Source organism: Rattus norvegicus, chromosome 5 (assembly GCF_021556685.1).
Source record: "Rattus norvegicus strain SHRSP/BbbUtx chromosome 5, alternate assembly SHRSP_T2T, whole genome shotgun sequence".
NCBI classification, from domain to species: domain Eukaryota; kingdom Metazoa; phylum Chordata; class Mammalia; order Rodentia; family Muridae; genus Rattus; species Rattus norvegicus.
Genome location: NC_141538.1, coordinates 96,622,408 through 96,649,072, shown reverse-complemented (window position 1 = coordinate 96,649,072; position 26,665 = coordinate 96,622,408). Strand labels below are relative to the sequence as shown.

The 26,665-nt window shown below is 38.9% G+C and overlaps 1 protein-coding gene across 1 annotated transcript in view; it reads left to right on the top strand.

The window, feature by feature from the left end:
• Nucleotides 1-26,665, top strand: part of Ptprd (protein tyrosine phosphatase, receptor type, D) — a 2,326,896-nt gene that overhangs the window by 1,456,317 nt on the left and 843,914 nt on the right. The window contains 1 exon segment of the mRNA NM_001427220.1: nt 22,720-22,778. The gene's annotated coding sequence lies outside the window, so the exon portion shown is untranslated.

The window sequence follows — 26,665 nt, the reverse complement described above, 5'->3', positions numbered from 1 at the left end:
AAGAACCCAGATGCCCTTCAACAGAGGAATGGATACAGAAAATGTGGTACATCTACACAATGGAATATTACTCAGCTATCAAAAACAATGATTTTATGAAATTCATAGGCAAATGGTTGGAACTGGAAAATATCACCCTGAGTGAGGTAACCCAATCACAGAAAAACACACATGGTATGCACTCATTGATAAGTGGCTAATGCCCAAATGCTTGAATTACCCTAGATGCATAGAACACATGAAACTCAAGAAGGATGACTAAAATGCGAATGCTTCATTCCTTCTTTATTAGGGGAACATGAATACCCTTGGGAGGGAATAGGGAGGCAAAGTTTTGAAGAGAGGCAGAAGGAACACCCATTCAGAGCCTGCCCCACATGTGGCCCATACATATACAGCCACCAAACTAGATAAGAGGGATGAAGCAAAGAAGTGCAGGCTGCCAGGGACCAGATGTAGATCTCTCCTGAGAGACACAGCCAGAATACAGCAAATACATTGTTGAATGCCATCATTAAACCATTGAAGTGAGAACGGGACCCCCATTGAAGGAATCTTAGAAAGGACTGAAAGAGCTTCAAGTGGCTTGAGACCCCATATGAACAACAATGCCAACCAACCAGAGCTTCCAGGGACTAAGCCACTACCCAAAGACTATACATGGACTGACCCTGGACTCTGACCTCATAGGTAGCAATTAATAGCCTAGTAGGAGCACCAGTGGAAGGGGAAGCCCTTGGTCCTGCCAAGACTGAACCCCCAGTGAAAGTTGTTGTTGGGAGGAGGGCAGTAATGGGGGGGAGGATGGGGAGGTGAACACCCAAAGGGAAGGGGAGGGGATGTGGTTAAGGGGGTGTTGGCCTGAAACCAGGATGGGGAATAACAATCGAAATGTAAATAAGAAATACTCAAGTTAATAAAGATTTAAAAAATGTGATGGTACCTGGTTAGCCAACCAGGTTCCAATGGATGTTCACATATCTAGGAGCCATATCTGTTCTATGGGCAACATATGAGGGATTTAATAGGCTTATTTAAAAGAAGACACAAAGTTTGGTGTGTAGGGAAACAGTGCTGTATTTGTGAGAAGTTGTGAGAGACAGGTACTTATGACCAAAATAAAATTCTAAAACAATTCAAAAATGAAAACGTCTCTTTGCTTTAATCGATACAAATTTCATAATTCACAAGATCTTTATTAAAAAACATTTAGGTGCCAAAAGCAATAATGTCATCTAATTTAGGAATAAACAGTACGTAACAGATTATTGAGAAAGGCTGCCCGTTGTCCAAGTGCAGTGTAAGACCCGGCTCCTTCTCCACAGTGTGAGGCCACTCTGGTGGAAGCAGTATGGAGGGGCTCTCTTCTGGGGTTTATTTTCTCAGTTTCTTATCATCCAGCTCTTCTTGACAGGATATTTAAACACGTAAGCAAGCTTTCAAAAACCAAAATAACTGCATGTTATAGTTTTCCCCTTTCAACAAGGCTTCCAATGACATAATTACCATTTTCATGTACAGTTTTCCCCCTTGATGTGATTTTTAAGGATTCTATCTGACCACAAATACAGCAACATTCATGACATCAATCCGTGATTGCAGATATCAGTCATATTTATCAGGCTGTAGATTTTAATTTAGGATAATTTGGCACTACAAAACACGTTTTTTAAACATAAGCTGGTCACCTATCATTATTTATTTACATCCAACTAAAGGTTTGTATACGAGATTTTGCAGTCAGGTCATATGCCTTTAAATAGAAAGGCAAAACAGAGAAATGGAACATTTTGTTGACAGGTAAATGTGAATCAATCTGGCTTCATTCAAAGGAAAATAATCAAGCTCTTTTCAAATAATATAAAATGCAGAATGATTGCATGCCGGCAAGGAGGGGCCTTATCAGCATCCCTTCTCTGAGAATGATTGCCGCTCTAGCTGGAGGAGCATTTGCAGTGCTTATCTTGTGACTTCCCTGCAGTCCCGGGTGTTTGGTGGCAGTTGATTTTCACTGGGTTTCTGTTCTTTCATTTTTCCCCCTCCTTCAGTGCAAATTAGTTTCCCCAAATCTACATCCAGCCATCATTCCCTTATCAGCTATGGGAAAGGATAATTATTTCATTATTGGTTTTGAGCAGTCTTTCATATTAAGTAGTGCATCTCTGGTTTCAGGCAGACATTTAATGGGCTCTCTATTTGTTTTATTTGTCTCATCACTTTAATCAAAGCCCTCTGAGACAGAGTACTTTGTAGTAACAAACAAGAATAAAAGGAAATTATGAATTGCTGTTTCCACAGAAAGTGCAGTATTCATTACGAATTCCTGATGGGATTGAAAGCGGGTTGCTTTCAAACACTATGAAAACCCTTTTAATAACTAACATGCCTGGTTTTCTAGTCTCTTATTAGTCAAGCACCTAAGAACTGCCCTTTGGGAACTCGAGGTTTGCTGTATTGTTCTGCTATGATTTGTCTAGGATTTTCAGGTCCTGGGTTTATCTTTTTATATAAGAACTTCCCTCTTGCCTTCTCCAAATATTATTTTTTTGTCTTGCAGTGTTTCTCTCTTAATTCTACAAAAATAAATATTAACTTTCAGATTTCCTTAAATGACACTGCCCTGGTTTCTTGGCCTGAGCAACGAATGTGATGTAGAGGATGGTGTCCCCCCATTTATACATCCAGGTGATTCAAGTAACCTGGCAGTCATTCCATGACACCCCTGCACTGCTTGGGTCCTATTTGATAATGGGTTTTAGCAGCACTACTATTATTGACTCACCTTTTCAGGTAGAAGTCAACAACAATGGGTCAATTCATCTTATTTTATTTGATAGGCAAAGCAATGTTTCTGCCCCACCAAAAATAATTTTTATCATCCACCTGTGCGAGAGAACATGACTCCTTTGTGTGTGCATCTGAATTGGTCAGTCTACATAACATAGTGTCCTCTGCTCTTACTCATGTTGTTGAAAAATAAAAGGCTTTCATTTTCATGTAATTACTTAAGTTCTATTGTACGTATTAAAAATATTTCTTTAGGCATTCATGTATTGATGGTCACCTAGTTTAATTCCACAACTTAGCTGTTGGGAATAGTGAAACAACAAACATAGCTTACATTGTGTCTCTTGTACTAAATAATTTCTTCTGGATATATAACCAGAAGCAGGCATGATCACTCATATGATAGACCTTTTTTTTTTTTTTTTTTTGCATTTTGGAGGATCCTCCAAATTGTCTCCCATAGTGGTTGAATGACTAATTTATACAAATGCCATTTTTCTATGGATGAATTTATATCAACACCTTAACATGTCTTCAACAGTGGCTGACTTGATAAATCCCAAACAATGCATTTTTTTCTGTCATGGAAATAGTCAAACAAAATAACATGGTATATCACTTTACTATACTTATAGAGGTTATCAAAAATGAGGAAAATATATACCAGAGAAACTGAAGAGAAAATGCAATCTAAAAATAGATCTATCATATGAGCTATTGTTTTTCTGGTCTCTTATAGGCCAAACACCTAAGAACTATCCTTTGGGAGCTTGGGCTTTGCTATATTGCATTGCTGTGATTATTCAAGGATTTTGAGCTCCCTTGTTTATCTTTTTTATGAGAACTTCCCTTCAGCCCTCTCCAAATATAATTATTTTATCTTTGAGTGTTTCTCATCATGTTCTTCAGAAGACATCCTTTCACTCCAGTCTTCCTTAACCTTTGACTCTTGGAACCTTTCTGTTTTTTCTTCTGCAATGGTCTCTAAGCTTTGGGGAAAGGAGTGTGATATAAATGTCACATTTAAGTTTGATCATCCTGCATTCTCCTATTTTCTGCAATTTTACCTGTTGCGATTTTCTATTCACCGCACAAATAAACTTCTCTGATGGGGTCTGAGTTCTGCACTAAGGTATGGATAGAAAGATACAAATTTAGAGGATAGTGTGATACTATGTACACTTAGAAAAATAAGAGTAGTATGTTTATCTTTGAGAAACATGAGGCCCCATCCATGGGTTCCTGACCAGCTTTACAAAATCAGATATGCTTTTCCTCCTGGAGGGTGGTTTATAAATCCAGTTAAAAATTGACTGGTTACCACAGTAACATTTATGTGAATAGTGCACCTATGGGCATGTCTTGCTGTACCGGTTGTCCATTACAGTTCACAGATTTCACAGCTGAGTTAGACAGCTTATGGCTTTTATCTACTAGTAATCTCATAATACTTTGCAACACAATGAATGCTAGCCCTCACTGAAGGTTCTGCTAGGAAATCAAGAGTAATAGCAATATCTTATATTGTTCTAGAGGTTCTCTGAGTAAAGCCAACCAACAACATGTGGTGTGGTACACCACACCTGGCATTGGGCTTTAGCCTGTCTTTAACCGTGGAAAGACTTTTGTTCTCCAGTTATGATGGATAGTTTGTCAAGGTGAAGTAGACTCCATTTTCAGTCCTTTGTTTTCAGTACTTGAAGTATGTTGATGTAAACTCTTCTGGACATTAAAGCTTTCATTGCAAAATCACCTGCTATTCTTATGGGCCAGCCTTCATATTGGACCCTCAATACTTTTCTGTTCTCTATACCTCTTATTTAACTACAATATGGTATAGAAAGTTTCTTTTCTGGTCCTATCAATTCCATGCTCCTTATGCCTCTTAACTTGAATAGGCATCTATTTCCCTAGGTTTGACAAGTTTTGTTCTATGACTTAATTGAAGATATGTTCTGTGGTTTGACATAGAGTTCGTCTTCTATGTTATGCTACTGAATGGTTTTTCTTAATTCATTATTTTCTTTGAGTAAATTGCCAAATTCCTCTACCTCGTCTTCAAGCCCTGATATGGTCATTTGAGACATCCATTCTGTTAGTGAGGTTTTCCTCAGATATTTTTAAAGTCATTTAGTTTTTAATTTCTAGCTTTCTTTTTTTTCTTTTTTTTTTTTTTTCGGAGCTGGGGACCGAACCCAGGGCCTTGCGCTTGCTAGGCAAACGCTCTACCACTGAGCTAAATCCCCATACCCCTCTAGCTTTATTTTTAATCAGAGTTTTCTTCTGTGTTTCTAACTTTGTTGGATTAATTTTCACTTATTTAGTTGTCCTCATTATTTCATTCTGTGATTTGTGTCTTTGAGACAACGAACAAAATTCATTCAGGTGTTTATTGGTGTATTATTTGAATTCATCAACCTCTAAAAACATTTCTATACCTTTGCTTCAGTTTTGCATGTTGAATTTTATCAAGGTGGTTCCTCTTATGAGGAATTGGTCGTCTTTTCAGGAGACAAGCCATCTTTTTTTTTTTCATATTGTTTGCATGTGCTCCTTTTCTTTTTTATCAGACAAGTTCAGAGCTCCCAGGTCAGTTGAGAAGGTTGGCAGTTTGAATGAATCCCTAAGTGATGAGACTGGAGAGAGTAGAATTGCTTACAAGACCATGAGGTTATATTTAAATAGTCCCAAACCAAGGCAGGCTTGGATAGCTTAAGGGAGAGTGTACTAGGTAGTGCCCAGAGAATTGTGTCTTTGACCAGGACTCATGGACCTGGAAAGCATCTCAAGCCCTGATTGTGGGCTGAGAAGATGGAGAGGGCCTTAAGGGATGTGGATCTACTAGTGGGTCAAGTCCCACAGGCTACATACACTTCATGATGTACATACATGCATCTTCCTTCCAGGGATAATACCTGGTAGTGACATTAAATTTTTCACTACTCAGAGTACAGCCATCATTATCTTACCAGCTACTGGATTTTTAGCAGTCAAGGCTTTAAGCCTTCTCTTTTCTTTCATAGTCTAACTTGTAATTTTGATGCAAATACTCTAACCACGTATTTGCAAATGTTTCATAACACTAGAACACTTGAATATTTAAGGAGGGGGCACTTGCTACATCCATTTTGCCATTATCCATCAACAATGAGCCTGTGTATGCCAGATGGCACAGCAATTCTACTTGTGATTATAAATGTATAAGGATGTTTAGCACAACATTAATTGTAATTACTCTAAACTAAAAATAATCCAATGTCAATCAGCAGTGAAGTACATCCATAAAATACATAATGTCAGCCGATACTTGACAAATAACACCATAAATGTACCCAACCATAATATTTAGGCAATAAGCTTGATATAAAAAACAAATATTATAGTTTAACATGAAATGTCTCTCACAGACTTATATGTTTGAACAGTTGGTTTCAGGTAGTTGAGTTGTTCTGTGAGATTGTGTACTCTCTACGATGGTTATCCTCCACCTGAGTTATGACCCATTTGAAGGCCACATACCTTATATCCTGCATATTAGATGTCTTAATTATAAGTCCTAAGAATAGTAAAATTACAGTTCTGAAGTAGCAACAAAACAATTTTAGGGTTGTGGGTCACTGTGATAGGGTCTATCCATGATATTAGATCTCATAGTGTTTCTGTTATAAAATTGGATCCCTTGTGTTTTGCTCTCTGATTTTATTTATTTATTTATTTATTTATTTATTTATTTATTTATTTATTTATTTATTGGTGTTGCTCTTATTGTTGTTCTATTTTATTAGTCATTTAATTATTGGTATCTGGAATGTCATCCTATTCCTACCCCCTCACAAAATTCTTCCTATACCCTCTCCTCTTCACCTCTGAGGGCATCACCCCTCAGATATCCCCCCTACCCTGGGACATGAAGTCTCTACAGTATTAGGATATCCTCTCCCATTTAGGACAGACAAGGCGGCCCTCTACAACATAAGTGCTGGGGGTCTCAGACTAGTCCATGTATGTCCTTGGGATGGTGGCTTAATCTCCAGGAGCTCACAAGGTTCCAGGCTAGTTGACAATGTTGGTTTTGCTATGGGGCTTCAGCAACTTTAGTTCCTTCAATCCTTCCCCTAATACCTCCATAGGGGTACCTGACCTCTGCACAATGCTCAGCTGTGTGTATCTACATCTCTTTCAGTTAGCTGCTGGTAGAGCCTCTCAGATAGGTTCCTGTGTACAAGCAAAATACAGCATCAGTAATAGTGTAAGGGATTGGTGCCTGCCCATGGGCCGAATCCCAAGTTGTTCTGGTCATTGTTTGGCCATTCCTTCATTCTCTTTTCCATTTTGTCCTTGTATTTTTTTTTTTTTTGCATTTTTCAATGCATGTTTATTGCTGCAGTTTTTTTTGCACTATTCATTCATTTATTTATTTATTTATTTTTATTATTAACTTGAGTATTTCTTATATACATTTCGAGTGTTATTCCCTTTCCCGGTTTCCGGGCAAACATCCTCCTAATCCCTCCCCCTCCCCTTCTCTATGGGTGTTCCCCTCCCCATCCTCCCCCCATTGCCGCCCTCCCCCCACCAGTCTAGTTCACTGGGGGTTCAGTCTTAGCAGGACCCAGGGCTTCCCCTTCCACTGGTGCTCTTACTAGGATATTCAATGCTACCTATGAGGTCAGAGTCCAGGGTCAGTCCATGTATAGTCTTTAGGTAGTGGCTTAGTCCCTGGAAGCTCTGGTTGCTTGGCATTGTTGTACATATGGGGTCTTGAGCCCCTTCAAGCTCTTCCAGTTCTTTCTCTGATTCCTTCAACGGGGGTCCTATTCTCAGTTCAGTGGTTTGCTGCTGGCATTCGCCTCTGTATTTGCTGTATTCTGGCTGTGTCTCTCAGGAGCGATCTACATCCGGCTCCTGTCAGCCTGCACTTCTTTGCTTCATCTATCTTGTCTAATTGGATGGCTGTATATGTGTGGGCCACATGTGGGGCAGGCTCTGAATGGGTGTTCCTTCTGTGTCTGTTTTTTTTTTTTTTTTTTTTTTTTAGACATTTTTTTTTCAGAGCTGGGGACCGAACCCAGGGCCTTGCGCTTGCTAGGCAAGCGCTCTACCACTGAGCTAAATCCCCAACCCCCTTCTGTGTCTGTTTTAATCTTTGCCTCTCTATTCCCTGTCATGGGTATTCTTATTCCCCTTTTTAAAGAAGGAGTGAAGCATTCACATTTTGATCATCTGTCTTGAGTTTCATTTGTTCTTGTATTTGTTCTTGTATTTTTTTTAGACAAGAGCTCTCTTGTATTTAATGTGTAAAATGTTTAAAATTGTGGTATCTTCTTGTCAGATTTATTTTGATCAATGTGCAACGTTCTTTCCTATATTTTCTGTTTTGACAGATGTTAGAATCCCTGCTTTGCTCAGTTAGCTGGACCACCTTCCCCTTCCTTTAACTGTAAGATGGTATCTGTAACTAATTGTGATACGTAGTTTATTTATTTATTTATTTATTTATTTATTTATTTATTTATTCACTTTATAACCCAGTCACAACCCCTCTACCCTCCTCTCTTCCCAGACCCACCTTTAAACCCATTAGCTCCATTGCCATCTCTGAAGAGAAGGGGAATCCCCAGGCATACCAAAAACCCAAACACATCAAGTTACAGCAGAACTAAATATGTCCTCTTCCATTGAGGCAGCCCAGCTAGGATCCAAAGACAGGCAACAGAGTCAGGGAGAGCCCCCACTCCATTTGTTAGGGAGGCCTACATAAGGACCAAGCTGAACATCTGCTACAAATCTTTAGTGCACCTAGACACAGCCCATGCATGCTCTTTGGTTGGTGTTTCAGTCTCTGTGAGCCCTATGGGCCCAGGTTATTTGACTATGTAGATCTTCTTATGGTGTCCTCGATCTCTCAGACTCCCTCAATCCTTCTCTTTCGAAATCCTCCCCAAACATTACCTAATGTGTAGCTGTGAGTCTCTGCATCTATTTATATCAGCTGCTGGATGAAGCTTCTCAGAAGACAGTTGTGCTAGACTCCCGTCTGAAAACGTAGCCGGGTATCATTAATAATGTCAGGGATTGGCTCTCTCCTGTGGGATGGGTCTCAAGGTGGGCCAGTCATTGGTTGGCCATTCCCTCAATTACTGCTCCATCTTTGCCCCTGCACATTTTACTTGCAGGACAAATTTTGAGTCAAAAGATTTGTGATGAGTTGCTGTCCCTTTCCCTCCACTGGAAGTCCTGCCTGGCAATTGGAGGTGACCACTTCAGTCTCCATATCCCCAGCTGCTAGGGGACTCAATTAAGGTCACCCCCATAGAATATGGGAGCCTCCTCCATCCCAGGTCTCTGACTCATCTCAGTGATGCCTCCTATACTGGTTTCCATTCTTTCTCCCATCCTCTCATATGCCTCCTTCCCTGCTCCCCAATACCTGATTCCTACCTCAGTTCCCCTCCCTCTACTCTTTACACTTAGTCTCTCACTCCATCCACCTCCAATGTCTATCTTATTATAGGGAATAAAAGAAAGATTCTGTTTGCTAATCCAATGTACCTATCTCTGTGTTGTTGTTGTTGTTGTTGTTGTTCTCCTCCTCCTTCTCCTCCTCCTCCTCCTCCTCCTCCTCCTCCTCCTCCTCCTCCTCCTCCTCCTCCTCCTCCTCCTCCTTCTTCTTCTTCTTCTTCTTCTTCTTCTTCTTTTTACACTGAGATTGGTAACATTGACAGTTATTTGTTAGGAATGTTTATTAATTCCTGTTATTTTGCTGTTCTGTGGTTTTCTTAATCATGGGCATCCAAAAAATTAGTTTTATTTTTTTCATTTTTATAGTGTTTCTTAGTGTTGATATCTGGTTTAGTTGTTTGGACATTTATTTACCTCAACATCTTATGTTACGAGCCAGGTAAAGGTGTTCAACCTCGGGCCACTCTGATTTTTTTTGTGAATATCTAAAGTGGATACAGCTCAGTGGCATTCTGGTCAAACTCTACATGTTTCTGGTTCTTGGAGATGTGGTGGAGGATATCTGGCATATAGATAGAACCACGAGTTGGCAGGGATGATCTGCCCGCTGTCTTGAGTGAACTTAAATTTAATTCAAGTACTACTCTATTCACAATAGCAAGGAGCTGGAAACAACCTAAACAACAATTAACTGATGGATGAATAATGAAAATGTGCTTTATATATTACCACATTTATTATAGTAAATTTATTAAACAACCTGGAATATTATTTAGTTGTTGAGGAAAATGAAATTACAGATAAATAGATGGAACTAAAACCAAAGATAAAAAGATAAATAACATCACCTTTTCTCTCATTTCTAGATGTTTTCTTTGACTCTTCAAATATGTGTATTCCATTTGGAATGCCTGCAGAGGTCAGAAATTAGTAAGGTGTTCTCAGAGGTATGAGCCATCATGGGAGAAGAAAAATGACACAGACATATAAAGGGCTATAAATGAACAATGAAAGAAGTAGGGTTAGTTTGGTGTGGTAAATGGAAGACAAGGTGGTAGAGTGTGTAGAAGTGTGTGTAACATTAAAGTTTTGAAAATGTAATACAGAAACCAACTACACTAGAAGTTTTATAAAATTTATACTTAAACATATATAAAAATAATTAATGGAGTTGTTCCACAATAGGCTACAATACTCTAACTTGATAGCCCATAGTAGGAAATAACCCATATGAATTTGAGTTGTTGGACAAATGTGTCACATAGACTCCCAATAATTACATAATTACAGGCTATTCTTGATACTTCTGCCTACCATCTAGAAGTTGAAGGTAAGACCATACTGCTGAAGACACTTATGTTTGAGTTCATGAATATAGATACATCAAGCAGATATTTACCTACATCATCCCTATAGGTTTCATCCCTATAGACTCATGATGCTGGTACACACTATATACATTGACAATGAAGAAAACTAACTTTCAATATTGCCAATCTATGAACACTACAAGTCACAAGAATGATGGCATGACAAGAAGAACCACTGGCACAATAGTAGCATGAATGTGATGGACGTAAGCAACAACTTTCTGACGCCGTCAAAGATTCCCATGCTGGGGAATATCCAGAGAACAAAGGGCATGAATGACAACTCTAAATCAAATATTCATATGATACTCCTCTTCACAAGGCTCAGAGATCTTTTCACAAGATGGATGGAAAGATGTTAAGAATCAGAGGTCACTGTTAAGTTAATGGAAACAATACTTTCCAGACACAAGAGTATGGATGCACAATGAACTCTTGAAGATTTTTACCAGATGCAACCAGACAATATATCAGTATAGAGAGTAAAATATGCCACTAGCATTGGAGGAGTGTTCCTCTTTCTCCACATCCTCAAAAACTTCTGCTGTTACTTGAGTTTTTGATCTTAGCCATTCTGACTGGTGTAAGGTGCAATCTCAGGGTTGTTTTGATTTGCATTTCCCTGATGACTAAGGATGTTGAACATTTCTTTAGGTGCTTCTCAGCCATTCCATATTCCTCAGTTGAATATTCTTTGTTTAGCTCTGTAACCCTTTTATTTTTGTTATCGTTATTTTTTATTGGATTTTTTATTTTCATTTAAAATATTATTCCCTTTCCCAGTTTCCAGGCCATAAGCTCCCTATTCTATCCCCCTCCCCTTCTTCTATGAACCTCCTTTCCAATCACCCCCTTTCCTGTCCCCTGACATTCCCCTGCAATGGGAGGTTCAGTCTTGGCAGGACCAAGGGCTTCTCCTCCCATCGGTGCCCAATAAGGCATCCTCTGCTACATATACAGCTGGAGCCATGGGTCTGTCCATGTGTACTCTTTGGGTAGTAGTTTAGTCACTGGAAGGTCTGGTTGGTTGGTATTGTTGTTCTTATGGGGTTGCAAGCCCTTTCAGCTCCTTCGATCCTTTCTCTAATTCCTCCAATGAGAACCCCATTCTCAGTTCAATGATTTGCTGCTAGTATTTGCCTCTGTATTTAACATGCTCTGGCTGAGCCTCTCAGCCGACAGCTATATCAGGCTCCTGTTGGCATGCATTTCTTGGCTTCATGAATTTTATCTAGTTTTGATGACTGTACATAAATGGACTGTATACCCAGGTAGGGCAGGCTCTGAATGGCTATTCATTTAGTCTCTGCTCCAAATTTTGTACCCATTTTTTAATAGAATTATTTGATTCTCTGGAGTTCTTTGTATATATTGGATATTAGCCCTCTATATGATGTAGGATTGGTAAAGATCATTTTCAATCTCTTGGTTGTCATTTTGTCCTAATGACAGTGTCCTTTGCCTTACAGAAACTTTGCAATTTTATGAAGTCCCATTTGTAGATTCTTGATCTTAGAGCATAAACTTTCTGTTCAGGAAATTTTCCTTAGTGTCCATGTGGTTGAGACTCTTCTCCACTTTTTCTTCTGTTACTTTGAGTGTATCTGGTTTTATGTGGAGGTCCTGGAACCACTTGGACGTGAGTGTTGTACAGGGCAATAAGAAGGGATTGATTTGTATTCTTCTTTATGCTGACCACCAGTTGAACCAGTACCATTTGTTGAAAATGCTATATTTTATTCACTAAATGGTTTTAGCTCCTTTGTCAAAGATCAATTGACCATAGGTGCAAGCTGGTACAACTACCCTGAAAATCAGTCTGGAGGTTCCTCAGAAAATTGGACATAGTACTACCTGAGGACTCAGCTATACAACTTCTGGGCATATACCAAAAAGATGCTTTAATGTATAACAAGGACACATGTTCATAGCAGCCTTATTTATAATAGCCAGAAGCTGGAAAGAATCCAGATGTCCTTCAACAGAAGAATGGATACAGAAAATGTGGTACATTTATACAACCACAACAATGACTCAGCTATCACAAACAATGACTTCATGAAATTCATAGTCAAATGAATAGAACTAGAAAATATCATCCTGAATGAGGTAACCCAATCACAGGAAAACACACATGGTATGTACTCACTGATAAGTGGATATTAGCCAAAAATCTTGGATTACCCAAGATACAATCCACAGACCACATGGAGACTAAAAAGAAGGACAACCAAAGTAGGGAGGCTGCAGTCCTTCTAGGAAGGAGGGACAAAAATATTCACAGGAGCTATTAAGAAAACAAAGTTTGGAGCAGAGACTGAAAAAAGGCCGTCCAGAGACTGCTCCACCTCAGGATCCAGCCCACGCACATACAGCCACCAAACTCAGACAATATTGCTGATGCCAAGGAATGCATGCTGACTGGAGCCTGAGATAGCTATCTCCTGACAGTCTCTGCCAGAGCTTGACAAATACAGCGTCAAATGCTAGCAGTCAACCACTGAACTGAGAATGGGGTCCCCACTGGAGGATTTAGAGAAAGGATTGAAGGAATCGAAGTGGCTTGCAACCCCATAAGAAAAACAATACCTGGGGGCTGGGGATTTAGCTCAGTGGTAGAGCGCTTACCTAGGAAGCACAAGGCCCTGGGTTCGGTCCCCAGCTCCGAAAAAAAAGAACCAAAAAAAAAAAAAAAAGAAAAACAATACCAACCAACCAGAGCTCCCAGGGAACAAACCACTACCCAAAGTCTATACGTGGACTGACCCATGGCTCCAGCTGCATAAGTAGCAGAGGATGGCTTTGTTGGGCATCATTTGGAGAAGTCCTTGGTCCTGCCAAGACTGGATGCCCCAGGGATGGAAGGAAGGAAAGGGTAGGTGGGTAGGTGGGTGGGGGAACACTATCACAGAAGTGTGGAGATGTAGAGGGGTTAGGGGGTTTATGAACAGGAAACTGGGAAAGGGGATAGTGAAATGTAAAAAAAAATACCCAAAACTACTGGGAGAAGCAGTTGGGAGAAGAGGGATCCATTTTCTTTAACTATGTGACTTTTAATAGGTTGATCATACACCAAAACAAATACCCATATTAGCTTAGCACAAACTGGACCTGACAGGAAAAGAAGAAGAAAAAGAGGTAATGTCAGAGTTAGATGGAAAGGAATAGAAAGATGAGATAGGCAGTAAGGAGACCAGTTAGGGCTGATTATGCTCAAAATATACTACATGATATTCTTCAACAATTAGTAAGTATATGGAAATAAAAGGGAAAGAGGGAGAAGGGAAAAGGAAGGAGAGAGATATCGTCTATGAAATGGAGACCTGACAATTTTGCAAGGTTATTACCTTTAGTTGTTTCATTTCTTGAAACTTTTTTGATCTTATATTTAAGATAATACAAAGGGTCATGTTTATACTCAAATCTCTGAAACTGTGAAGATTTTAAGTAAAGAAAATATGCACAAGGAAATCTAAATAAAAGTCACTGAAAGCTTCCTAATGAAATGTCTTTACTCTATAATTTTAACTACTTTAAAAGGTCATAGCAACTTGTGCTAAAGTAAAATGTGCTTTAAACTCACACGTTGTTTTGACAATCAAAAAAGATTTTGATACATAGAAATAAGGCTAGCAATGGAAACAAACTCCAGGAAATAGCTTTTTTCTAGAATAAGAAGGAGGGAAAAACATCATATCACAATAAAATAAATATCATTTGCATTCACATAACTTTCTTCAGATGTAAAGTGATTTAATTATTACATTTTATATAATAATCATGAATCCCTAATCAGACCTGGAATTTTCCTGATTGTAACAGAAGAAATATTGTACAAGATAAAGCTATACTTCCAAAGCAAAACATCTATGTATGTAAAGCCTAAGTTATTTGATTTACTCCCTTTAAGAAAATGACAACAAAATATATTAAATGAAGTGCTGTAACATCGATACACTTATTATTATTGTTATTATTATTATTTATTATTATTATTCATTAGTCCTTTTTTACAGTGCAGTCATTATCCCCCTCCTGTCTGTAGTCCCTCATCCCACTTCTCCCCTGTCTCTAACAGGATGTCCCCTCCATGTCCAGCAGACCTGTCCCCTCCCTGGGACATCAAGTCTCTTGAGGGTTAGGTGAGGCTTCTCTCACTGAGGCCAGACCAGGCAGTCCTCTGCTGTATATGTGTCAGAGGCCTCATACAGTTGGTATATGCTGTCTTGTTTGTGGCTCAGTGTCTGGAAGATCTCGGGCATCCAGATTTATTGAGACTGTCTTCCTATGGGAATGACCTCTTCCTCAGCTTCTTCTAGCCTTTCTCAAATTCAACCACAGGGTCCCTGGCTTCTGTCCAACGGTTCGATGTAAGTATCTGTATCTACAGTCTCTTTCAGCTGCTTGTTGAAGTGCAGCCATTCTTGGCCCCTGTCTGTAAGCACACCATAACATCAGTACTAGCGTCAGGCCTCAGAGCCTCCCCTTGAGCTGGATCCCAATTTGGACCTGTCACCAGAACTCCTTTCCCTCAGTCTCTGCTTCATTTGCTTTCTGGCAGTTCTTCTAGACAGGGACAATTGTGGGTCAGAGTTTTTGACTGGGGGATGGCAACCCTCATCCCTTCACTTGATGCCCTGTCTTTCTAGTGGAAGTGGAGTCTACAAGTTCCCTCTCCCCACTGTTAGGCATTTCATCAAAGGTCTCTCCCTATGAGTCTTAAGAGCCTCTTATCTTCCAGGTCTCTGGTACATTCTAGAGGTAACCCCACCTCTTACCTCCTGAGGTTTCCTGTTTCCATTCTTTCTGCTGGCATACCGGGCTTGACTCCTGTTCCCCCAAATACTTAATCATATTCCCCATCTCTTCTCCCTGTCCCCTCTCCCAACTAGGTCCCTCCCTCTGCCCCCGTGATTGCTTTCCTCCCCATCCCAACAGGGATTTAGGCATCCTTACTTGGTCCCTTCAGCTTGTTAACCTTTTTCTTTCTTTTTTTTTTATTAACTTGAGTATTTCTTATATACATTTCGAGTGTTATTCCCTTTCCCGGTATCCGGGCAAACATCCCCCTCCCCCCTCTCCTTCCTTATGGGTGTTCCCCTCCCAACCCTCCCCCCATTGCCGCCCTCCCCCCACCAGTCTAGTTCACTGGGGGTTCAGTCTTAGCAGGACCCAGGGCTTCCCCTTCCACTGGTGCTCTTACTAGGATATTCATTGCTACCTATGAGGTCAGAGTCCAGGGTCAGTCCATGTATAGTCTTTAGGTAGTGGCTTAGTCCCTGGAAGCTCTGGTTGCTTGGCATTGTTGTACATATGGGGTCTCGAGCCCCTTCAAGCTCTTCCAGTTCTTTCTCTGATTCCTTCAACGGGGGTTCTATTCTCAGTTCAGTGGTTTGCTCCTGGCATTCGCCTCTGTATTTGCTGTATTCTGGCTGTGTCTCTCAGGAGCGATCTACATCCGGCTCCTGTCGGTCTGCACTTCTTTGCTTCATCCATCTTGTCTAATTGGGTGGCTGTATATGTATGGGCCACATGTGGGGCAGGCTCTGAATGAGTGTTCCTTCAGTCTCTGTTTTATCTTTGCCTCTCTCTTCCCTGCCAAGGGTATTCTTGTTCCCCTTTTAAAGAAGGAGTGAAGCATTCACATTTTGATCATCCGTCTTGAGTTTCATTTGTTCTAGGCATCTAGGGTAATTCAAGCATTTGGGCTAATAGCCACTTATCAATGAGTGCATACCATGTATGTCTTTCTGTGATTGGGTTAGCTCACTCAGGATGATGTTTTCCAGTTCCAACCATTTGCCTACGAATTTCATAAACTCGTTGTTTTTGATAGCTGAGTAATATTCCATTGTGTAGATGTACCACATTTTCTGTATCCATTCCTCTGTTGAAGGGCATCTGGGTTCTTTCCAGCTTCTGGCTATTATAAATAAGGCTGCAATGAACATAGTGGAGCACGTGTCTTTTTTATATGTTGGGGCATCTTTTGGGTATATGCCCAAGAGAGGTATAGCTGGATCCTCAGGCAGTTCAATGTCCAATTTTCTGAGGAACCTCCAGACTGATTTCCAGAATGGTTGTACCAGTTTGCAATCCCACCAACAATGGAGGAGTGTTCCTCTTTCTCCACATCCTCGCCAGCATCTGTTGTCCCCTGAGTTTTTGATCTTAGCCATTCTCACTGGTGTGAGTTGAAATCTCAGGGTTGTTTTGATTTGCATTTCCCTTATGACTAAAGATGTTGAACATTTCTTTAGGTGTTTCTCAGCCATTCGGCATTCCTCAGCTGTGAATTCTTTGTTTAGCTCTGAACCCCATTTTTTAATAGGGTTATTTGTTTCCCTGTGGTCTAACTTCTTGAGTTATTTGTATATTTTGGATATAAGGCCTCTATCAGTTGTAGGATTGGTAAAGATCTTTTCCCAATCTGTTGGTTGCCGTTTTGTCCTAACCACAGTGTCCTTTGCCTTACAGAAGCTTTGCAGTTTTATGAGATCCCATTTGTCGATTCTTGATCTTAGAGCGTAAGCCATTGGTGTTTTGTTTAGGAAATTTTTTCCAGTGCCCATGTGTTCCAGATGCTTCCCTAGTTTTTCTTCTATTAGTTTGAGTGTGTCTGGTTTGATGTGGAGGTCCTTGATCCACTTGTTAACCTTTTTCAATTCGTGGATTGCGTCCTGGGTATTCTGTGCTTTTTTTTTTCTGTCAATATCCACTTACCAGTGAGTACATACAATGCTACAATGCATGTCCTTTGATGTCTGAGTTATCTCACCCAGGATGATATTTTCTAGTTGCAATCAATTACCTGCAACACTCATGATGTCCTTCTTCTTAATAGCTGAACAGTATTCCATTGTGTAAATGGACCAAATTTTCTGTATCCATTCTTCTCTTGTGGGACATCTGGGTTGTTTGCCACTTCTGGTTGTCACAAATAAGGTTGCTATGAACATAGTGGAAAAAGTACCCCTGTGGTATGCTGGGGCATCTTCTGGGTATACACCCAGGAGTTGCATGGCCGTGTCTTTAGGTAGATCTATTTCCAATTTTCCAAGAAACCTCCAGCCTCATTTCCAGAGTTTTGTACCGGTTTGCAATTCCAACAGCAATTCTCATCAAAAGGTACTGTCACCTAATTTTTTTTTTATTTTTAGCCATTCTGATTGGTGTAAGGTAGAATGTCAGGGTCATTTTGACTAAAGACCGAATATTTTATCAAGTGCTTCTCAGCCATTTGACGTGACACTCTTATTTCTTAAAGGCTGTGGGGAATTAAGTTTAAAAGCAACTGTATAGCAAAGACTTCAAAACTTTCCATGTGTACTTTTGAATACTATAAGCATTGTCCTGGCTTGATTTTTACCTCTGAGTCGGAAAGGCTTCCCTGAATGTGACAGGTTATGCCTCCTTTAATTGCAATTATTAATCAGAGCATTTGCATAGAGCAGAGAAATCAAAGAACCTTTACCATTAAGGCAGTGCCCTGTTTGGGGTTTCATTCTCTCACTGCATTGCTTTAATAACAGTTGTAGGCAGCCTACTTAAGGTAAATCACTCTCTGAGAAAAATACACTGTATCCTACAGATGAGAATTTTTAGTACTATATTTTTCTCAATATTAAAAAAGAATGCAAATGCTGATTATTAATAAGGCATCATTTTACTTCAGAAAAAAGGCACCTAACCTAAACATTAGTCATAAATTTAGAAGGATCAGCTGTTTTATGTTCCTGGTCAGTGGTTTGTTTCTTCTAGCTGACAAACAAGATATTGAATGGATTTTCATACTCTGAAAAGAAAGGTAGCTCTTGAAATAGTAATCTCATAGACACTACCAGAACATGGTCATAATAGCCAGGTGATCAGAAAGATGGTCAGGATATTCAGGTGACAGAATGATGGTCAGGATTGTCATGAGACCAGAATGATGGTTCTGACAGTCAGGTGACAGAATGATTTTCAGGATAATAAGGTGACAAGAATGATGGTCAGAACTGTCAGGTGACAGAGTATGGACAGAACAATCAGGCGATCCACATGATGATTAGAATAGTCAGAAAGGGTAGTAAAGGAAGTAGAAGGATGGGTAATTGTCTACTTTTGTCTACATTGTGTACAACATTTAAGAAACAGATGGGAGCAAGTATTGATTTTATCTCAAGGTTCATGGTGACTTGGCTCCATATTTCTGAGCATGTAATGAGAATGAACATTCTAATAGCAGGACATGTGGCTGAGACTGTTCACTTATGGCTACCAGGAAGCAGAGGAAAACATGCCCACAAGTCATATTAATATATATATGTATATGTATATATATGCTCTAATTATAGCATAATACTACCTTTATTCAGGGGAATGTGTGTGTGCCTGTGTGTTGTCCCTATGTGTGATATTTGTATGCTGTGTGTGTGTGAAAACTATGTATGTGATAAATGCATGTATATGCAAAATATTGTCTATTTTCAGAGAGAATTAACATCACTTTCATCACACCTAACACACATCACACACAAACAAGCCCATACCCACACAAATGTATACAGGCATGCATGCAGACGAATACACAGGCACACATACACTCAAAGAAATGTTGTACTAATTTCCTGTATGCTTCTTAAAATAACCACATAGAACATCAGGTCTAAACTTTATAAATAAAATAACAAATTTTAAAATGATGTCAGATAGAAAGGTTAACTCATGCTGTTGACAACAGGATGACCATAGTTTACAATAATTACATGTTTTATGAAGATCTGGAATGAATTAATTCATAAGAGTACAGAAATGTTAATATGCAGATTTCATCACTACATGTATCAAATATATTGCAATAACATAGTATCCTATGTGTATATGCTATCATGATGTATCATTTAGAAACAAATCAAAGAATGGTTTATGATGGTTTGAAGAGCAGAATGATTTTCTTAAATGTCCATGAAAAACCATGAGGAGTAGCTCCTCCTGGTCAATTGAATCTGCATTTAAATATCACTAAAAAGAGACATGTTTCACCAAGGCAAATTATATATTGACTGATAAAACTGCATGACAGGTAGGTTAAAATCTCACAAACTCTAGACCAGAGCCTCTATTCAAAGCCATGAAACACAGCTTGAGGTCTCGATATTCCAGGTCAGAAGGATGTGGGGGATAGAAAAGCATGAGGAATATTAAGTGCACAGGGTGCAGCTGCCTGCTAGGCATTACTGCCAGTTCTCCACAGCTTAGAGAGATAATGATTATTGGCGATATTCAATGAACTTTTCAAGATATCTGATGGAAAGAACTTGGATGTACCCAAAGGAGAGAAAATAATGAGTCAAAAGTGACAGATACAATTACCTTGATCAGATCATTACACATTATATAAATGTATCAAAATGTCACTCTGTAACCTTTGAATATGTGAAAATACTGTATGAAACATATGTGCCTGTATATAATTTTGTTTGAAAACAAACGGGCAGGTGCCCATTTGGATTTCGAAGTCTCGTCTTCATTTTTAAGAAAGGAAACAGAGGACCGATTTCACTCTGGATTTCCTCTAGATTTCCCTTATTGAATCAGGGTTATAAAAGGAAGCAAGTCTTTAAAATTATTTTACCAAACAAAACAATATAAGCGGAAAGTAGAAGAAAATGTTGAAACAGGCAAGTCTGATCTGGATCAAGGTCTTCCAATGTGCCCTCAAACAGGTGGTTGCCTAAAAGTAAGTGGCTGGAATGTTTTTTTGAGTATAGGAGGAAGTGAGTAAAAGAATGTCAGAAATACATTTGTGGTAACTTTATGACTTGGTATTGATGATATTAGTCAGATGTCTATTTTATCTAAACTTCAAAAGCTACTGCACTGTAATATGTGAAGAACCCAAATTCTCCAGCTTGGTGATTGGTTATTGCTGTGAAAAGGAAAGGAAGTTACCTTCCATTTTCTCTTTGTTGGCATAAAACCCCAGTAGAGGATTGAGAACATTCAAAATCATACTGCAGCGAAGAGCTTTTGATGGCTCCCAACTGTGACTTGGAACACCGTTACCTTCTAGCATGGGAACTGAAAACAGAAGCATACAAACACAGCCTTGAGAGAACTTTTTTGAAGCTACCATTTACCTTGATCTCCTTAGCAAATTTAGACTCTACTTTTGGGCATTTAACCAGAGGGATCTTGATGCCAACAGCAAAAGAAACAATTTTTATCTCCTGTAGAAGGGATTATTTCTAGTACAATATTACTTATGAAAAACCCTGTCATATTTTAACAAATAAAACACACTAGTTATTGAAACAACAGAGAGGGTGTTCAAAATATAATGTTGCTGGGTCAAAGAGTCAGATATAACCTAGTATGAGACAAAAATAACCACTGTGGTAAGCAACATAGACTGCATTCCAACAGAGGCCACTGAAGAAACCGGTTGAGTCCAGGTAGGCTGACTGCTGTAGTAAACATTCAGTATGTCGACTTAAAGAGCAGAAATATAATCCTCACTTCCATTGTTATAGAGGCTGCTTAGATACAACACAAATCAAAAGCAGATCAATGGAGAAGAGAGAAAAAATATTGTAATCAAGCTGCTACTGATCTATCAGGGATGCAGGACGGATTTCAGTGCTGAAACTCAACCCCCACCCTACACCAACCTGCAGCCACAATGTTACAGAACATTTGAGAGCTCCAAAACCACAAACATATGTACCATGTTACAGTTACATTTTTGTACCAATCCGGGTTGAGGGATAAAGGGTTCTCCCATGGACATTTCCCTATGTGGTACACTTATCCCGTCCTCAGTGGCTGGTTTATTCAGCTGCAGCGGGGAAACGTGCTTAGCATTCATGTCTTAACCTGCCACTTGGATGTCAGTTACCCAAGAAAGTCTTGAGAACTTAAACATTATTGAACCCCTATTCAGAATCAGAGTTTTACTCAAAGTCCTTCCATTTGGTTCTTTCTTACAATGTAAAATTTTGGGGAGCCTCACAGAAGAAATGAGGGAGATCCTGAAACCTGCTTGCTAAAATACCATCCTTTGGAACTTTTAGATGTTCTTACCTCTGTGTTCTCAGGAAGCTGCCTTGTGGATGAGGTCACAGAATGAAGGGTCATATGTATTCCACTGTGAAGAGCACAACACACTGGCACCTAACTTCAAAATGTAGCAGGTTTATGGACAGCGGGCATGAAAGGAGAAGCAATCTCACAGAGAGCCAACTAGCCCCGTGACATAAAGACGTGTGCTGTGGGTTAAAAGAAAGCACACTGAGTTGACAAACCCTGAGTCATCTGATAGAACCATGGAGATGAGATGACAGAGGTCACATGGAGGGTCTCTGAATAAAAAAAAACAACTTTCTGGGATTAAAGGGGGTATAAGTGTTGAACATCTTAAAAGGGTGAGGAAGAAATCCCTTTGAAAACAAAATTAACAAGAGTCAATAGATTAGACTTAAAGTCTATTTAAGGATTCTGTTAGGGAATTAAGACAATGACTTTTCATGCACCTTAGAGGTATGGCTTTTTAAAAATTAATGAGATGGTTTTACAAAATGGAATGCTTTAAGATTTGGAATTATTTCTTGCTGATTAACCCTAGAAATTAGTAGGAAAGACAATGATTTCCTTTAGGTTTTTGTTTACAAGTGATTTCCCAACAACATTGGAGTATAATATATATAGAATATAGCTATATAGAATATTGAATTCAATATATAGAATATTGAATATTTAGAAAAGCATGCAATTTTACAAAATGACAGGCCAAGATATTTCCCAAACTTAGTGAAGTAAATATTGTAAGAAAACTATGTAGCCATGTTGTTGAACTCAGTGGTCTCAATTCAACATTCTAAGAAGATGAAATTTTACTACTTTGAAGCATATGGACAAAATCACAGATTTTCCTGTTGTATCAAGTGTTTACTATTTTTTTTGAAAAGTTGTCTTTTATAAAATTGCTGTCAACTTTGTACTATCTTATTTTTCCCCTTATATCTTAATCCTTGTTCAACAGAAGAAGGCAAAAGTCTATCTCGTAAGTGCCTTAATGCTAAGAGTTTTAACAATTGTGTTTTGTATTTCTGACTAGGTGTTCAACATTCTGAGGCCAGGGACTGTTTCTGAAACACTCTACAGAGCTCATACATGGTGAGTCCACAGCACATCCTAACCTGCTTTTCTTTAAAATTTAGTGGATTTGATGAAATGCATGCTGAAAGAAAACCATGGGGCCATTGTGTGTTGAACATGATAATCTTAATTTACAATTTTAAGAGAAGTAAAATTGACTACACTTTAGCCTATTACCAAAATGACAGCTTTACGTATTCACTATATTAAAAAATGCTTCAAGAGATTTGATTTCAGTTTTCAATTGTGGTCTACATTAGGCACAAATGTGGAAGAACTCTATCAATGGGTTAAATTTTTGAATTGGAGTGGCAGATGACTATAGATTTAAATGTTGATCGAGTTCAGTGTCAGTTGATAAAAAATTATGAGCCCTCTGCAGTAGTCTCGCCTACATAGTTTATTTTGGTTCTTGTGAAAGCGAGGAAGCTATTGATTGTTAATGAGGGGATAAAGTGAGAAAACAGATTAGCAAATAAATTAGCAAATTTAAAAAAAATTTTTTTTGGTAAATAACAACAGGTTGTCCTGCGATGTGTTGGGATTTCCTCTCTCCGTAACAATCTATGCTTGGAATGCAGCCTTGTCACCTCACACAGTCTATCACAATAGGTCTTTTCAAGTTCTATATCAAACACTCTTCTTTCACTTCTGTAAGTCATTAACATGCTTCCAGATTTAAAAAAAAACAGATAATTCTTTGAAAAAAAATGATTTCCATGTTCTTTTGATCTTTTGACTAAGACTTTAAATATTATCACTAGGTGGTAAACAGGTAATGAATTCCTAAGTAATCTCAAGGAACTGGGTTATTATTTCTGTATAGACTTTCTAAAGTTGATCAAGTTTTAGATCAAGTTTTAAAGTACATAAAGCCCTACAGTTTTTGGTGTAAAGAAAATGCTATTGCGGTGTTACTGTTTGCCTCATTTTCTGGTTTCATGCTTCTTCTGACTGTAAGGAAAGGATATATCTGCACACAGAAAGAACAGAAAAAGGCTTTCCATATATCAAGTAGTTTCCATAACTTCCATAGTCAAGCAAGAAAAAAAATTAAGCAAGAAAAGGTGGTCCATTTATCTCAGGCCTTCAGCCTGTTTCCTCTTTGGTCCTCGTCATTTCATTTACATGGATTAAGACTCAAATCAACTCCCCACCCCCACAATATCTGGATACCATGAGGAATGTTTATGATATGTTCATAATCATGAGACATTTTATACAATAACTTTCCATTTTCCTTTTTTATTACATTTGATTTTACATTTCAAATGCTATCCCATTTCCCTGTTTCCTGCCCATAAATCCCCTATCTCATCCTCCCCCTCTCCCTGCTTCTATGAGGGTGTTTCCCCACCCACCAAACCTCCCACTGAGTTCATTATGCTCCAGGGATCATTGACAAATATAAACACATACAGACACAAAAAAAGTTCTTCAGAGTCCAGGGCTTTTGTTCCCATAGAACTAATCATTCAAGTGAAGTTCCTATTTTCTTTCTGAGTAGTTTCTGAATAACCTAGGGCTTTTAAAAATCATTTCAAATATACTTTGTTTTGACATTTATGTTCTGAAGGGGAAATTTTATAAATGTAGACCAAGTCTTGCCTGACTTCTACTCCACCTATACTCTTATCACTCAGCTCAGATGTGTGGCTGGACATTTAAGAAGAAGAGATGGTGCTAGTAACTATCTCTTTGACTGTGGGAAAGATTTAATGAGCCATGTGTGAAAAATGCTCCAGAACACTTGCTGTCCAGTAAGGAGTTTGTGATTCCATGGTAGGGGTCATCTTATCGTTTTCACTATAGCCAGAAGCACCAGAAAACCAACGGCCACTTATAGGCTCATTTGGAAGTGAAAATAAACAAAATGTCTCAATTCATCTTCTGAAAATGAAATGGACACAAAATCATAGAATGACAACTACCTGAGCCAGAAAGAAAATAACTAGTTCTCCAATTCAACTATTTTGCTCATCTTCCTGGCTTGGCATGGTGGGATAACAAGAAAAGAATAATATGGCCTTCCTATCATCAAGTAAAGAAAGAAGAACAAAACCCTAAACAAATAATATTGATAGTGCATTGAGGCCTTAGTGGGAACTACAATCAAAACAAAAGTCTTTCCACTTCTTCATCATAGCCTGTCACAATCAAGAAGGTCGGAGTCAAGGAAACAAAGGTCTTTCACACTAAAAATAATTAAAGAATTCCAGTACAAACTCTGGTTCTTCCCTTCTGCAAAAATTAAGCTGTAAGACAGCCCAAAGAATGATGTTTAAGTACTCATTTTACATAACAGTGCTTTTCTTGTGGTTTTACAGATAGTTGTCATTTCTGATGAACACTTTGTAATTCTGCCTTCTCTATACTGTCCACAAAAGTAACAAGACACGTCGGTAAAAAGTTGCATGAATCCAATACTAGTATATTGAATACAACCTCTGTAAAGAGTAATTTACAGGTCTTTTCTTACATGGGTCTGACATCTTAAGCTCACATCTAAAGCTCTACTCAATTCGACATTCTTCCTTCCTTTGTAGTGTGTGAATGCATTACATCAGTCTTCAATGCAAGAAATGCAGTCATCTAAACCTTTTTATAAAGTCTTCTTGCTCTTGCCAAGAAAGTGACAGCCATTTTATTTACAAATATCTTTACTGCTTAAAATAATGTTCTGGCTGGTTTTGTGTCAATTTGACACGAGCTATAGTCATCAGAGAGGAAGGAGTCTCAATTGTGGAAATGTCTTCATGAGATCCAGCTGTAAGGCATTTTTCCAATGAGGGATCAATGGCAGAGCCCCCCCCCCTTTGTGGGTGGGACCATCCTTGAGCTGTTGGCCACTGGTTCTTTAAGAAAGCTGGCTGAAGAAGCCAGGGAAAGGAAACCAGTGAGCAGTACCCCTCTATGGCATCTGCGGCAGCTCTTACTTCTAGGATACTGCCTTGCTTGAGTTCCTGCTCTGACTTTCTTTTTTGATGAACAGCAAAGTGGAATTATAAGCTAAATAAATCCCAGAAATGCTCTTTGGTCAGGATGTTTCATTGCATAGTTAGAAACCGTCCCTAAGTAATATACTTGAACTATATTTTTGTTTTTACTTATGTGTCTATGCATGCACCACATGTGTGTTGATACCATAGAAGACCAGAGGAGGGCAATGGGTATCCCTAGAGATGGAGTTACAATTGTTTGTAATTCTCCATATGCAGGTCCTTTGAAAGAGCTGCAAAGTGCTCTTGATTGCGTAGTCATCTCTCTAGAGCCATTAAGCTTAATTTTTGACAGTGTATCCTATGTCTGAAGCTTATTGTATACAAACAGTACTGGCTTTTTATAGCACATCTCTGAAGTATGGAATTTAATTATCTCCATGTTAAAATAAATGACTTAAAAACAAAGAAAACTAAATCTCTCTCCCAGTGCCTCAGAGTTGTAATATCAGGAATCAAACCCAAGTTGAAATCCGGAGGGACCAATGAAAACATTATTTTAAGATGACTCTCAGCTGCTGTGAATTAACGAGTCTACAGACAGAGGTTCACAGCATTTAGTTGTAGGACCAGTGGCCAATTTGGGTCAATTTGTTTAAATGAGCTTTTGTCTTCATGTAACTGTCAGTGTCACTTTTCATAATGTGATCAATTCTTGCTGGCCAGACACTGCTACAATGTCCAATTTGGTAATACCTGGGAAGGGAAGATGACAACCCTGTCCTATCTGTAGCCAAGGGTTTAGCTCATTTGAACAAGCTTAATCTAATTTGTTATAATAGCCGTTGACTGTATATTACAAAGTACACAATTTAATAGGGACCAGTGTCTACTTTTTACTCAACTGTAGTAGGCTTTTACTATCTTTGTGACTCCTTAGAAATTCCATCAATTGAGAAAATCAGA